Source organism: Sorex araneus, chromosome 7 (genome assembly GCF_027595985.1).
Source record: "Sorex araneus isolate mSorAra2 chromosome 7, mSorAra2.pri, whole genome shotgun sequence".
Classification (NCBI taxonomy): Eukaryota; Metazoa; Chordata; class Mammalia; order Eulipotyphla; family Soricidae; genus Sorex; species Sorex araneus.
This window is the reverse complement of record NC_073308.1, coordinates 56,918,565-56,934,184: the sequence shown is the minus strand read 5'-3', so window position 1 is coordinate 56,934,184 and position 15,620 is coordinate 56,918,565. Positions and strand designations below refer to the sequence as shown.

General features: G+C 40.1%; 1 protein-coding gene across 3 annotated transcripts in view; it reads left to right on the top strand.

Annotated features, from left to right (window-relative positions):
* The first annotated feature begins 6,431 nt into the window (after positions 1 to 6,431).
* Positions 6,432 to 15,620, top strand: part of GUCY1A1 (guanylate cyclase 1 soluble subunit alpha 1) — a 61,496-nt gene continuing 52,307 nt past the window's right edge. The window contains exon 1 of one of the 3 annotated variants that reach the window (XM_055144556.1): positions 6,432 to 6,815. The gene's annotated coding sequence lies outside the window, so the exon portion shown is untranslated. Of the gene's footprint in view, positions 6,816 to 7,018; positions 7,336 to 15,620 lie in introns of those variants that run through there. The other 2 variants (XM_055144555.1, XM_055144557.1) reach the window with 2 other exon arrangements.

Genomic DNA, 15,620 nt, shown 5'->3' with positions numbered 1-15,620 from the left:
TTTCTGAGTGCAGAGCCAGGAGTAACCCTTGTGCATCGCCAGGTGTGACCCAAAAAGCAAAAAAAAAAAAAAAAAATTTAAAAATTAAAAACTAAAAGACTCAGAAGACAGAGTTCTATAATTATTCCTGGTGGTACTCAGGGGACCATATGGGATGCTGGGAATTGAACCCAGGTCAGCTGCATGCAAGGCAAACGCCCTATCTACCCACTGTGCTATCACTCCAGTGCTCTGCTCTCCAATTCTTTTGGAAATCTGAGGAGTCTTCTAAAGCAGAGATATGCTATATGGCTATTATGCTGAATACACCAGATTCTCTCTTAAAACAGTTGGAGAAGAAAACGGCAATAAATCAAATGTGGTTTTGAATTGTCAGAATGAAAGTTTTACACTACCTATGGTCTTTTTCCTTTAACATGCATTTTTCTATTCTCTAAATTGTTCTTTGAAAACTTTTCATTTTAATTCAAGTGCAATATTTTCTTACTGAGTAGTTCCTAATTAAGTCCAGTAAGTATTTTTACTTATTAATACTAGAATATTTTAAATGAATTTCTCCAATTTCAATTTTGCCATCTTCATTAATCTATTTATTTTGAGAACTTTTTATGTCACTATTTTCACCCTATACTTTTCTGTCAATACTCCACTTGTCAGTTATTCCTGGTGGAGGGAAAGGATTTTAATTTTCTTAATTATTTATTTTTTAGGACTGGAGCGATTGCACAGTGGGTAGGGCGTTTGCCTTGCCTGAGGCAGACCCAGGTTCGATTCCTCCCAGAGAGCCCGGCAAGCTACGGAGAGTATCATACCCGCATGGCAGAGCCTGGCAAGCTACCGTGGCATATTCGATATGCCAAAAACAGTAACAGCAAGTCTCACAATGGAGTCTGCCCGAACAAATGGATGAACAATGGGGTAACAGTGCTGCAGTGCTACAGTGAGATACACAGAAAGTGGTTCATGGTTGGGTTTCAGTCATATAATGTTCCAACACCCATCCTTTCACCACCAGTGTACATTTCCCATCACCAATGCATATTCTGAGGGGAGAATTTTTAAAGCAGCAGTAAATAGGGCAAGGTGTAGAGTATGCCTTCTTGGTCCCTTTTTGAGATATAATTTATGGACTCCCTGTGCTTCGCAATGATGCAGAGCTAAAGGTGTTCATCCATGAATTTGAATTAAGGGCAATAAAATACAATAAAAGTAGAAAACTAAGTCATATCAACATGATTAGACTCTTTTCCCCAACTCTTATAATTAACAAAATTTAATGTCACCAAAGTGAATTGATTTTATTTTACTTGGAAAAGGATGGTGTGACATCTTTTGTAACTATGATAAACTGAGGATTTCCTTAATCATCAAGTCTTTGGTACTTTTTACTTAATAGTTCTTCCTGGTTAGGGGTGGAAGTGGTTGTAAGGCAACACTCTGTTTTGCTCCGGGCTTTTCTTCCTCTTTGTTCGTTGTTTAAGGATCATTCCTGGTAGTGCTAGGAGGATCATATACCATATGGTGCTGGAGATTGTACCAGGTTCAGCATAGGACAAGAGACTTAACTATTGTACTCTACCTCCAACCCCCTAATAATTCTTTCTTTAATCTATATTTCATCTCATCTTTATGATAAGTAGCAAGATAAATCAGTGTGAACCTTTAACATCTAGTTTTGAAATTTCCTCTGCCAATTATCCAAATTCTTGTTTGTCATACACTGCAGTTCAGTTATGCTTTCTCGCACTATTTTCTAAAGAATCTCCTTTCCTCAGGATTTCAGTATAGATCTTCCTCTATCACATAAGTGTAATTGTAGGTAGCACTTAGATCCATATTTCTAGCTGCAGTCACTCTTGCCATATTAGGTTTTCTCTAGAGGATATTGTTTCCATTCTCATGCTCTCCACTTAAAACACACACATACACACACACACACACACACACGCTCGTGCGCGCGCACACACACACAAGCACACACACACACACGCACACACACACGCTCGTACACGCACACACACACACACACGCTCGTGGGCGCACACACACACACGCGCACACACACGCTCGTGGGCGCACACACACACGCGCACACACACACACGCTCGTGCACACACGCACACACACACGCTCGTGCTCACACACACACGCGCGCACACACACACACACAATTGAATCCTCCATAGGGTTCATACCATAGTAACAAATAAGTCAAACCAACTTAGGGTTTTTTTTTTAGAGATCTGCTTCACAAAATTTAACCAACTTTTTCCGTAGCACCATTCTAAAACTGCTTTCATGTTTCCATTATTTATTATACTAGCACAGACTTCCAGAACCAAAATCACTGTCATCTGCCCATTGTCACCTTTACAATTTATTGCAAACCTGGTTTCATAAGATCTTCAAAAACCTTACATGTCTAGAGGGCAGAAGGGTGAAATGAGTCTGACTAATCTAAAATCAAAACTTGAACATAAATGCTTCTTTCCTGGTAGCCCTGAGATAAAATTGCTTTTCTAGATTTTTCCAGCTTCAGAAATGGCATATGTGCTAGAGTAATAATATCTTTCCATAAATCAGAAATTGGCACTCAGATATTTCTCACATTGCATCACTAGTCTGTCTTTCACTCCTCTGCCTCCATTATTCAGCTGCAAAGAAACTGTAGGTTACACTCGACCCACACAGAAAATTCCAATTAATTTCTCCATCTCAAGGTTATTTGATTAACCTAGCTGCAACCTGAATTTTTTCTTGCTTATGTGCTATATAACAATGCATTTACCGGTTAGTGAATTAGGGTGCAAACTTCTTTAGATGAGCATTATTCTGCCTGTTGTATTTACCACTAAGGAATGCCATATCTTTTGAGAAAATTAAGTGAACAGAATTTCTGTCACCATTAGAATCTACTATATTTTAACAGACTTGGTGAATCTCTTTACCATGAGTAGAAATTGAGAGAATTCAACTTCATATGATCTTTTTCCCCCATAATTAAACTTTGCATTCCAAAAGAGACACGTGTAATCCTAACATAGTCCTAATACAAATTACCAGTGTAAAATTTATCTTAGTAGAGGCAAAACAAATTGAAAGTGAACTATCATGAGAAGAACAAAATACAAAAGAAAAAGATAATGATGTTCATCTTAACATTGTTGCAATTATTAAGTTATCATGATTTGATGTATGTACAATAGAAGTTGGTTTGTTTGTTTAAAAGTATAAAGATGTGCCCCCCCATGCACACATATATTTGGTGTTTTGGGGTCACACCTGGTGATGTTCAGGGGTTACTCCTGGCTATGCATGCACTCAGAATCATTCCTGGAAGTACTCAGGGACCATATGGGATTTGGGGGATAGAACCCAGGTCATCCATATGCAAGGCAAATGCCCGATTTGCTGTGCCCCCTGCCCCTCACATTCCTTCCCAACTATTATGTTTGGATTTTTCCCAGTTTTTCTCCCAGTTCCCTTTAGCTTACCAGTTTATTATAATAGACAGTATAGCTGAATCCAGGCAACTCATGTTTTCATTTGGACCAATATAGCAGTAATATTCCAGGGGGAAAAGTGATGATGATGTCTCTCAAAATGCCCAGATTTGAACAGATTCACACAACTTCTGTTTGAGAATAACTCTATATACTTGGTTCCTTTAAAGGAATCTGCTGAAGTTTGTGTTGAGTGAGTATGCTGATTCACTAGGCTTGGGGTGACTCCAGATGGTCTAGTGGATCCTAGGGCCCCCTGATCCAACAGAAATTCAGGCCACACTCTGAGCAGCAGAGTTTGGTCACATCTCTGGTTTCCAAGGGCATTTACAAGTGTGGAAAGTCTGAAAAAACAATACACATTTGAGTGGTTTATTATTATTATTATTATTATTATTATTATCATCATCATCATCATCAACTCTGGATAGAAGAAAAGCAAAGGATTCTGAGAAGAAAAACTTGAAGTTTTCAGCCAAAGACAAGAAGTCCAAGAAGGATTAGTTTAATCTGGATACTTAATATTAATTTTATTAAGTTGTAGTTGTACTATTTTTATTCTCAACAAAATAGAAACAAGAGGTTAATCTACACATCACCCAGATGTGAACAAAGTAGACCTGAAAGATGACATGATATTTATATAGCCTCCAAGAGTAATTTTACTAAAAGTCTAAATGAATTATGTCCATATGAGCTATGTACACTGCTATGTACTTGAGCCACAAATTTAACTTCCCTAAGTGTAAAAGATCACGTCCCTAAGTGCAAAACACCCCATAGTACATTTTCTGAACCTATCAAACACCCAGATTAAGGAATATCTTTCACAACGACCTTTGATGTTCCCTTTTGGTGGTTCCTTTTGCTCAGTTCCCACAATCTGAAGCAGAGGAGAAAGAGAATTCAACACACCTACTAACCAAGAATCTACCATTGATAAAACTGGGTAGCTAAAGGTAGTAATTACTGAGGTAAAATGTGATACATAAGAATTAGTCTTCTGTGCTGTAGAAATTGTGAATATAAATGCAAACATAAATGGGTTAAGCAAGTCATGTTCTAAGATGAAAGAAATATTGCTAAGAATAAAGCCAGTGGTGACAAAGACAGTTTTTTATATCAGCTTATGACACATGGAAGAAAAGACATGCCAGAGAAGCCTTACACATACAACTGACCCTTCCACCTGATCTTCCTGGATATTTTAAAATGTGCTTTGCATACCAGCCAAATGGCCTCACTCCCAGTTGCTTGAGTATTGGTATCATGCCTTTATACTTCTGAACTTTTCGATCACAACTTTCTTCATGAAGAAAACAAACTGAAAACAAAATCTGCTTCTATTTCATATTTTTCCAACATAAACACCCTTTTCGGGTCCAACCCTACTGCTACTCCATAATAAAATGTTTCTTATGGATGGCAGCTTTTCCTTTTGTAAGCATTGTTAGCATTGTATGTCTCTTAAAAAAAAAAACTTGGTTGAGATTTAGATCAAGGATGTAGTTAAGTGGTAGATATTAGCTTCGATAAGTAAGGACCTGGGTTAGATCCCAAACACTGTACATATATGGATAGCTGTGATACATATGAGATCTGTATAGAGACATCTCTCTATATAACATGACAAATATAGATAGATATGAAAGAGAATATTAATTACCTGGTATGTGTTTCTTTTTATTTTTCTTTCTATGTATTAAAGTATTCTGAGAAAAATACAGACTGACCTAAAAAAATTCATCATAAGGGGGCCGGAGCGATAGCACATCGGGTAGGGCGTTTGCCTTGCACGCGGCCGACCCGGGTTCGATCCCCGGCATCCCATATGGTCCCCCATGCACCGCCAGGAGTAATTCCTGAGTGCAAAGCCAGGAGTAACCCCTGAGCATCGCTGGGTGTGACCCAAAAAGCAAAAAAAAAAAAAATTCATCATAAACTAAGAGTTGAAGTAGAGGTTTTAGAAATGGTAGAAACAAAAAGTGCAAATTTACTGCTCTGAACATTTGCCTGGTAGTGAGAGAATTTATTTAATTTTCTTATTCTGAGTAAACGCTGGCCTACTAAGTATTCTCAGTAATACTTAGTAGGCAAGACTGGAAGAAAACTGTGCAAATAATGGGGAAGCAAAAATACTACCAGATTCCGTGGTGGGTTTGAAGAGAAATGCAATTTGCAGGTAGCGTTTTGTCTCCATTCTTGAGTCTGATGAAAGATCGCAGAATAATTCTGATGAACTGTGAAATCACACGGAATGGGCATGGCGATACTTTTTGAGGTCAGAAAGACGGCGTCAAAAAGTTAACACCAGAATTCATTTCTCTGTGCTGTTCCCCATCTGCTCACACAAGACAAAGGAAACTGAAGACATGGAATAGAGCAGAATCAGGGTCTGACTAGTAAGATAAAAATCTTCTACCAACATAGTCTTACATTGGCAAAAATAGGTTGTTTTTAAACTTGAAAGCCAAAACATCCCTGAGAATATCAACTTCCCCAGAGTGAGGGAGTGGTTTTTAACTATGGAGAGCTGCAATTTTGCCAGGCACAGCATGGTGGAGATTTTTATTTCAATGGGTCAGATGAATGGGCCTGGAACCCTTCCCCCCTTTCAGGTCCTCTTCTCTGCACACCCCTTCTGGATCTCTGACCTCCAGGCAGTAATTCCTGGGAAGCTGTTGGGTGGCTATAGTTTTGGGACCCGAGGTTTGGCCTCTTCCGCGTGTAGTGGGTGGGACTCAGCACAGTGTTGGTTCTTCACAACCAGGTTTTTTTTTTTCTTTAGCTAGTTTTTTTTTTTTTTTTAATCAGTTTTCCTAGTTTCCTTGCTGGACCAAAACAGAAAAGCCGGGAGCAGCCTGGGAACGGCCCCAGGCGCTGGTCACCTGCGGGGTGGCAGTGCCAGAGCCAGCCCAGGTCCGACCTGGAGTGACCTGACCGGGGTGCGCGGAAGCCGCTCTTTTCTTTTAGTCTTCGGAGGCTCATAGGGGGAGCAATTCCGCAGCGAAGTCAAATTGCAAGAGGAAAAGGCTGTCAGAGGGATCCCGGGGGGGTCTCGGGAGCTCGGGAGACGCAGGGAGGGACTCGGACGAGCCCGACTGCGCCTTTCCCCGGCGCGCAGGGGACTCCGCGGACCCGGGCGCGTCTCTTCCCGCCCAGCCTGTTGAGTGGGTCGGAGGGAGCCCCAGCACAGGTGCCTCGCGGGGTCCCCCCCCTCCCGCCCCGACGCCCCTTTCTGCGTTGGCGGTGCGGCTCCCAGATGCAAGCCCCCAGCTGCGGTGGGAGACTCGGACACAGGAAGCCTCCGAAGTAAGTGGCTGCTGCCTCGCGGGCGGCTGGGCCGGGCACAGGCTGCGTCCCTCCCCGCGGCCGGAGCAGGGCTGGTCCCCCGCCACCTTCCCGGGCTCGGGACCCGGTTCCCACGCCGGGGGTGGGGGGAGGGGAGAAGGGAGGGGGAGGGGAACCCGGGAGCCGAGGAGCGGCGCCGGGGGCCCGGGGGAGGCGGGGCGGGCTGCGGTGGGCGCCGGCTGCTGCGCCCACCAGGCTGGGCCGTGAGAACGCGCGGGGCGCGCCGGGGCTGCGCTCTCCCACGGGCCACCCCGCCCCACGCAGCGCCAGCGACGCGGAGCCCGAGCCCGGAGCCGCCACGGGACGCGGGATCTTCAGGCGCCGCGCGGGTTCCAAGTGCTGGAGGCCGCCCCGGAGCTGGGAGGCGACGGCCAGCAGCTCGGGTGAGACGGTGGCCCTGCCTGCGGGAGAGGGAGCCGCGCGTGGGCTCAGTTGCACCAGAAAGCAAACTTCCAGGAAGGCTGCTGCGGGTTGGAGCAGAGTGAGTGTGCGTTTGTGTGTGTGTGTGCGTGCATGTGTGCATGTGTGTGCATGAGTGTGTGCATGTGTGTGTGCGTGCGTGCGTGTGTGTGTGTGTGTGTGTGTGTGTGTGTGAATTTCTGCTCTATTTTGTTTTCGTTGTAACAGCTGCACGTTAGGAAACCGCAGAGCGCCGTAGGGGATTTGCGGGGTCCCCACTGTTTCGGTTTGCGTACCCTCAGGGGTCTCAGCTCCCTGTCGGTGACATTTGTGTCGGGGACTGCCAGGCAATGCGGTCATGTGATTTCAGGCTGTGAGTTTCGTGGGTCTTTCTTTGCCTGTCTCGTTTTCACGGCTCTTTTCATTTTGCACGGGCAAAGCGTTTGCGACATCGGAAATAAACCGTAACGTTAGTTCTAAGGCTCGTGGAATGGTGACCGGTCAAAAGCAACGCGATTTCTATATGGTTGTGAATTTTTGATAGAATGGGATATCTATCTATCTATCTATCTATCTATCTGTCTGTCTGTCTGTCTGTCTGTCTGTCTATCTATCTATCTATCTATCTATCATCTATCTCTTAATTTGCAACACCGCACTGGGGACTGGTACTCACGGAGGTTGCATTGCATGTCCAATTACTAGACTTGGATGCGGGGACACCGCTTACCCTCAGGTTACATAGGGACATGTTGAAGCACTTAATGTTAGGTATAGATTCGTAGTATAGAAGTTGTTTTTTTCTTAAAATGGCTAATTTCTTTTCCTTGAGGAGTGGTCATTTTAAGTGATATAAAGAGTGATAGAAATCAATGATGACATAACAGCAATTTAACAATGCCTCAAATTTCAAAGCTGACATTGGTTGATAAAAACTCACTGAAACTTTTTATTCTTCCAGTGGAAGCTGTGTAGTCCTTGATCTGCTCAGTTGTTAAAAGCACGGGGCTGTGGGTCAACTTTTGTGGTCGTGAAGTTCCTGGTACTGCACTCAAACATTAGAGCTGCTGAAATTTGGGGGACATAGTCCTGAGATATTCAGTGTGTAGTGGAACTCAATTTAAAAATTAAGAATTACAGAGTTAAAATATAGGTCTTTATGTTATATAAGGACCCACTTTTTCTGGTCAAAACTGAATGTTTTTCATAAATATCGCAGATAGATTTTAAAGAATACGTAGGATAGTTAAACATCTCATGTGAAATATGTGACTTGTTTGTGTATCAAGGTACTTGAGGTAGAGTTTAAGTCATTGAAATTTGCAGTGAATACATGGGCACCTTTTGCTTATTTTTTGTACTATGAGATGTTTTTCTAATATGGCAGAAAAAATAAGATTTATACTTTTCTCTTTTTGAAACTTAACAAAAGTGTAGAGTACTCATGTGGGTACAGTGTTTGTTGTGCGTGAATGCTAATCATCCCATACTGTTTTTAGATGCTATGAGATAAGATATATAAGATTGTTTTCTGTCATTTAAAATATGAGAAAATAAAAGTTTATAGATATTTTATTTATACTAGACAGCACCAAAGGAAAAATAATATAGAAACATCACGATGATTAATACTTACATATTTATAATAAAATTTTGTTAATTATCTTTTTTAAAACATTTTGAAAACTTTTGACAACTTTTAAATATTACATTGTAGTAAAAATAAATGATAACCAAAATGAAATCACTGCTGTTCTAAATACATCAAAATATTTTGTGACAGAATGTCAACAGTTTGTCATAGTTCTCAAAAATTTAAATCTTTAGTTAACATTATTTGACGGTTCCCTATGTCACATGGCCTTGAATTTTGTTAGAAGTCCTACAGGAAAATTAAATCTTGACATTGCACTCGCAAATAAGATGAGTGTAGAAGAGAGAATTTAGGTAAAGGCAAAACCAAAATTGCCTTTTAGAATGTTGCTTCCTAAATAAAGAGTAATGAAAACATGAGAAGTATTTGGAACTTCCCCCCTCGTTCTGGGGCTCCAACCAGCAGTGCTCAGGCTACTCTTGGCTCTGGAGTTGTCCCCGTTAGTGTGTAGGACCCTTGGGGAGCCAGGGCTAGAACCCTGCGTGCAAAGCCTGCCTTCCGCTCATTGAGTTAGCTCTTCCGCCTCATTAGCGGTATCAGTGTAAACCAAACCAAAAGTGTTACTGATGCGGAAAAAACTTCGGAGAAAAGTAGCTATTCAGATACTCTAATATAAGTATGTGAGGGAATAGTTTGGCAACTGTAAATCAGATTTGCCAGGAAATTGCTGAGGTTTTCCATTCTTATGTGAGAATAGATTTTTTTTTCAGATACAAAATACTGATTTTATATCATTTCAGTATAAATGCTTACTCAACAATTTATAAACGTTACTATTTGCATCATTTATGAATATTCATGAAAATAATTTCTTTCTAACTTAGCATTTGGAAGAAGTCATGATTTCAATGACTTTTACTCTATAGGCATATAGATTTATCAATGAATATTTATTAGGTGCCAGAGCACTAGTTATGTTTTGCATACCTCTATTTCAATGAAATACAGGGAGATCTCTGAGCAATTTTTAAGTCTGAGTAAATTTAGTTGTCCATAGATTATTTGGTGTATATGGGGTTAGAGTAATTGTCCATCATGAATGATAGATACATCTTTTATTTCTCCCAGAGAGTCATAAGTGTTTCATTTGATTCATATTTGTTTCTTTCTAAGGGTTTCAGGCTAGTAAACTTTTGCTTCCCGAAGCCCTGAAGTTTATGGAACGTGAATAAAATTATTTCCTAGGGCTGAAGAGCATAGGCCCACTCCTTTGCTCCCTCAGCCCCTTAGATGCAAAAATAACTGCATCATGAAAGTTGTACAGCTCTGGGCTCGGTCCCTTTTGCCACAATACAACATGCGATTCTCACTGCTTGTCGTTAATTATTTGGAATACTTTCTGGCCATTCATAGTCATTTATTGTGATGAGCCCTTTCTCTTAGAAAATAGAAGACAACTCAAGTAGAATATCTCAGCTCTGCCATGGTGAACATTGTGGGAATTTATTGGAGAGAACAGTGGATTGTGCCTTTGGGAGTGAGCACCTTGGATAAAATTAGCTGTGCAAACCAAGGATAGCTTGCTCTAAGTTTTGTGCAGGACTTGACCCTTGCTTATCTTCTTGCCACGTGCTACATTATGTGCAAAGTACCTTGGAGACCCCTTTACCTCCTCCCAACTTGAATCGCCGTCAGGATATATATCCTCAGATTTACAGTGCTTAGCACTTAGTATCTGATAAACATATTTTGTTTGTTTGTTTGTTTGTTTGGGGACCACACCCAGCAATATTCAGGAGTTACTTCTGGCTCTGCACTCAGGACTTACTCCTGGTGGAGCCCAAAGGACCATATTGGATGCCGGATATTGAACCAGGTTTTGGTCATGCACACTGCACTATCTCTCAGCCACAAATTATGCCCACTTTTAATTATCAAATTAAGAGGGGGGGAATAATAGTACAGGGAGTAAAGGTACTTTCCTTGTATCCTCCCATACAGTTTGAATCTCAGCATCACGTAGGGTTGATCAAGTGACAGGGGTCACTCCTGGGCCAGGAATAACCACTAAGCACAGTGGATTATGGCCCCAATTGCCCCCTACTCCCAAAATATAAATTGTTTGTGTTAGTGTGTAATGCCTTCATAGCATGAATTTGTCTATTAAAAATACAATGTAAGGAATGATATTTGGGGGCAGTGAGCTTGCATGAATGCTTCTCTCAGGGAGATGGAGAAATGGCCTGTGCTCTTCTCATGTATGACTTGAAGCTTTTTCGAAACCGCAAGTGTAAACTCTCTTAACCTCTTGCCCAGTTGTCTTTCTACATCCTTCCCTAGGGATACCCTCTTCCCATTACTAATGCTCTTGATCTCCTTAACATTCTATTCCCTCCGGAATACAAAATACCAAGAGTATTCTTTCCAGAGTTGACTCCGCTGTCACTTTTCAGACTCTGCCTTCAACACCGCAAACATCCATAGGTCTTACTGGGCTGGGCAGTCACTTCTGAGAATCCACTGAGATTCACCCACCTGGGTCTTCTCAGCCCTCAACTGCCCAAATTCAGAAAGTTGAGAATTTTGTGTTCTTTCAGGCTCCTCCGATTTCAGTAATTCCATTCATTCATACCACCTACTTCCTCGTCTCTTGCCTTCCTTCCTTCAACACTCAGTTCTCTCAGTTTTTCTTCTCTTTACTTACCACTCACTGGGACATCACTGTCAACTCTTCTCCCACCACCAAATGTCTCCCCTCCAGACCTTTCTGAGCCTACCTTGCTGCTTCACTTTTAGTGGCTCTTACTTTCCTTAATGTGATGGAGCTAAGTCAAGTGATCTAACTATCTTTGAATCAACTACAAATGGATTTATTTTAATTTAGGCTCTAGGAATAGTTGATGGTATTTCATTAGTTAATCATTAATTACTTGGTGAATTGTCTTACCTTACTTGGTGAATTGTCCATAGGACTAGTTGTGGATTTTTCTTGGTCTACCCATCTACTTCCATTATCCCCACTCTTTTCACTCTAGGAAGATGACCTTATTTCCAAATTTGTCAACTATAGTAACATCAATTTAGGGGACTGTTTATGTTGAATCTACAAGGGATTTCTTTTACTTCACCTGTCATTGGCATAACAGATCAAACTGAACTAAGCTATTTGACTTGTAATAATTATAGCTATTTTAGAGTATTTATACCAATTTTTAAAATGTGTATTAGTCCTTTAGCTCTCTGGTTGTATTCTGTAATTTTCAGCCCATTCTTAGTACATAATGTTTGAGAGTCTCATTTCATCAAAGAACTTCTATTTTTCTTAAAGTATGCTTTCCAGAGCTTAATAGAAAGTAGTTCGTTGAGAGAATTTAATATATTGTATTAAATATATTGGGTTCTCCTCTACATACCATATATATAGAATTTGGTATGGATGCTATATGTAGCATTCATACCACACATAGCATACATACCACACGGTTTACTTATGTTCTATTTTTGCACATTCTTCTGCAGTAATATATCTGATCAATTCTATGTCAACCATTTAGATATATTTATGGAGGTAGTACAGATTAAGAAGCTAGGGTTTTACTTGGCTGCTGATGGTTCAATTCTTGTTATTGCATATGGTCCCCCAGAAGCTTTGGGAATGATACCTGAGCACAGGCAGGAATTAACCCTAAGTGTTCCTGGGTGTGGCCCAACATTTCCCTCACAAACACAGCAATTAATTATAATTGATGCTGCTAGTATATTATCCCAGAATATTGGTCTCTTCTTTGATTTAGATTTCACGTCTAGATTAACAATTCTTCCCAATTTAAAGCATTAAATAATTAGGTTTAATTAATATTTTCGTCCAAGGAACTATAAAATGATGAACAGGAAGAACATTTGCCATAATAAAGGATATTTCCTCTTGTTATGTATGAGTGCATGAATTAGTACTAGTTCTCCAAGCAGTAAAAGTAATTCTAGTTTCTTGGGAATTCATATTTCTTTTTTTTTTCTCTTTTTGGGTCACACCCAGCGATGCACAGGGGTTACTCCTGGCTCTGCACTTAGGAATTACTCCTGGCGGTGCTCAGGGGACCACATGGGATCCTGGGATTTGAACCCGGGTCGGCCGCATGCAAGGCTAACGCCCTACTCGCTATGCTATCACTCCAGCCTCGGGAATTCATATTTCTATGTGTGGTCTTGGTATGTGACAGATTTAGTCCAATTCCTTATTGAATTGTATTTCACCTTCTGCATAATGGATGACACTTTGTTAAAGGTCACTAGTTTCGTTTATGATGGTATCTTCCTTGTGACTTTGACTGACTTATAGGTAAGGATGCTTCACACACTGAGTGCTCATATTCCAGTGATTTACATTTCTCATAGGTGAGGGCATGGCGTTAACATTGAGGCCATTAGCTCTTTAGCCTAACTTGATAAATTCACCCTTCCGATTTTGGACATTGAGATAATTTGTTCTCTACCAACATTTCTCTTCATCATAATGTATTAAAATTACTTTTATTATTTCCTGTTCCTTCTGCCAATGCCTTCATTCTTGGCAATGTAATTTCTCCAAGTGAATGTCCTTAAACTTATTTGAAGTAATAATATCAGGCTATATTTTGAACCTTAACGGTATTATCTTACTATTTGTCTTTCTTTTGCCAGTGTGATTGTTCTTTGCTTGAGAAATGGAGAGGAAACAAAGAAAGGATGCGAGTCATCATATAGTCTCATTTGAAATCTCCCAGGCTTTTTCTAGAGCTTATAAAAACACCACCACTACCACTACATCTGGAAGTAATCCCCACACTTACAGTGGTTTCAGTTTTGTGATTTTTTAAAGTTTACTTCATGCTTTACCTTAACAATACTCTCCACAGATGTCACACTTTGGGTTCTTCTGTCAATACAGTTTATCGTGGGTTATGCTTGTCATGGAAGGAAATGGGAACAAACCTTATGACAGTGCTTGGCTGGGATAAATTTAAAATTCTGCATGTGTAGAAAACAGAGCCCAGAAATAGCTTCAGAACTATACCTGTTAGTAATCAACAGTGTACTTAATATGTGTCCTGCAATTCTTAATACATCCTCTGGGACTTCAAAGGAGGGAACAAGTTCTATAGGAAGGAAATACTGAAGGAAACTTTTTAGAGAAGATCCTGGACTTAGCGGAGATTTGAAAGCCAACTCAGATGTTTCATTTCACAGGACCTGTGGTATTTAAATAGAGGGAACAAAGGAAAGGGTTGTCAAGGCAGAGAAAAAGTGGCTCTGTGTGTGGGAGTGTGGGTGTGGATGTGGGTGTGTGCGTGTTTGTGCAACAGAGACTTAGATGGAGAAAAGAACAACATAAGTTCATCTTAAGGCACAATTTTATGCTTATACTGTAGTGGAAAATACAAGGACCTCTGCATCCTTTTCTATATTTCCTTTGTCGTATCTTTGTGAGTCCTCTGACTAATTACACTGCCCCCCCCCCCACCATCTCAAATTCCACTCCTAAACTACTTGCTCTTATTTCCAATTATAAATCGAGGGCTGTATGCTTTCCTGAATTTCTCTGTATTTTTCCTGTCATATTATTACACTATAATCACTTGCTGCGTCTCTATTTCCCATTAGACTAAAGCTCTGTATGAGGAAATGCCAACTCCCTTTAGTTCATGTTCTATTCACAGATACCTAACAGACATATTCCACGGGCAGGAAAGTTTCAGTAAACTGTCTGATGTAATATAGGACTCCTCTAACCCTAAGGTTCTGTTAGGGACTATTCATAAAAACAATTTAAAAAAAAAGGAGGTTTGATTACAATAGGCCAATAGGTCCGACTCTCTTAGCTCTATTAGGTAATGTGGAGCCATTTATTTATTGGATTTAGGGAAAGAGTTTGTAGTTTTAAATTAGAACTTCATAAATTATTTCAACTTATTTTGTATAATATATATTTCTAGACTTAGCTAGAAAATTACTTGGTTCTTAACCTTGCATCAGATGTTTTCATTGGTGAGATTAAGAAATCCCCTAATTTTACTACTTTCTGTTTTTATTAGAGAATTTTTGTTATTAGGCTAATCTACTTTCATGTGTATGCTCTGACATAAGCTAATTATGCTCACATTTTTAAAATCATTTTTCAACTTTAGATATGCCCTACATAGCAAATTTTGTGTGATTTATATTAAGTTAATTAGAGCACAAGGAATTCCTATGTTACATTATTATATTATGAAGTTTAAGCTATTTTTAAGCATAAAGTTTAATTAAGATAGCTCGTGTATTAGGTACTCAGAGGGCTATAAAAGCAAAATGGAAGAAATTTGTGTAATCATAATATTATCAGTATTTGGTATGTCAAGCAAAGTATTATTTTACTGGGGATCATCACTCTCCATTTTGTCAGTTTAATTTGTAAAAGTTAGTCTTCCCAATTAAATCCTTTTGGATAAAATTCCATTTATTAAATGTTTTGAAATAGTTGCAGTCACTCGATATAATTAACATTCCTCATTTTCCACTTCTGCCACAATATGAATTTACTATGCCACTGCGTACATCAACTTCAGGTTCATTTGTGTGACAATTGCAGAACTATTCCTAAGACCTTGCATAGTCCTTTGCTCAAAAGAAAATAAACAGTAGTTCAAAGAGAGCTGTAAATACGTATATAGTCTTTTTTTTTCCCGGGTTGCCTGGCTGTGCTCAGGACTTATTTCTGGCTCTGCATCATGGGTCATTGCTGGCTGGGCTTGGGG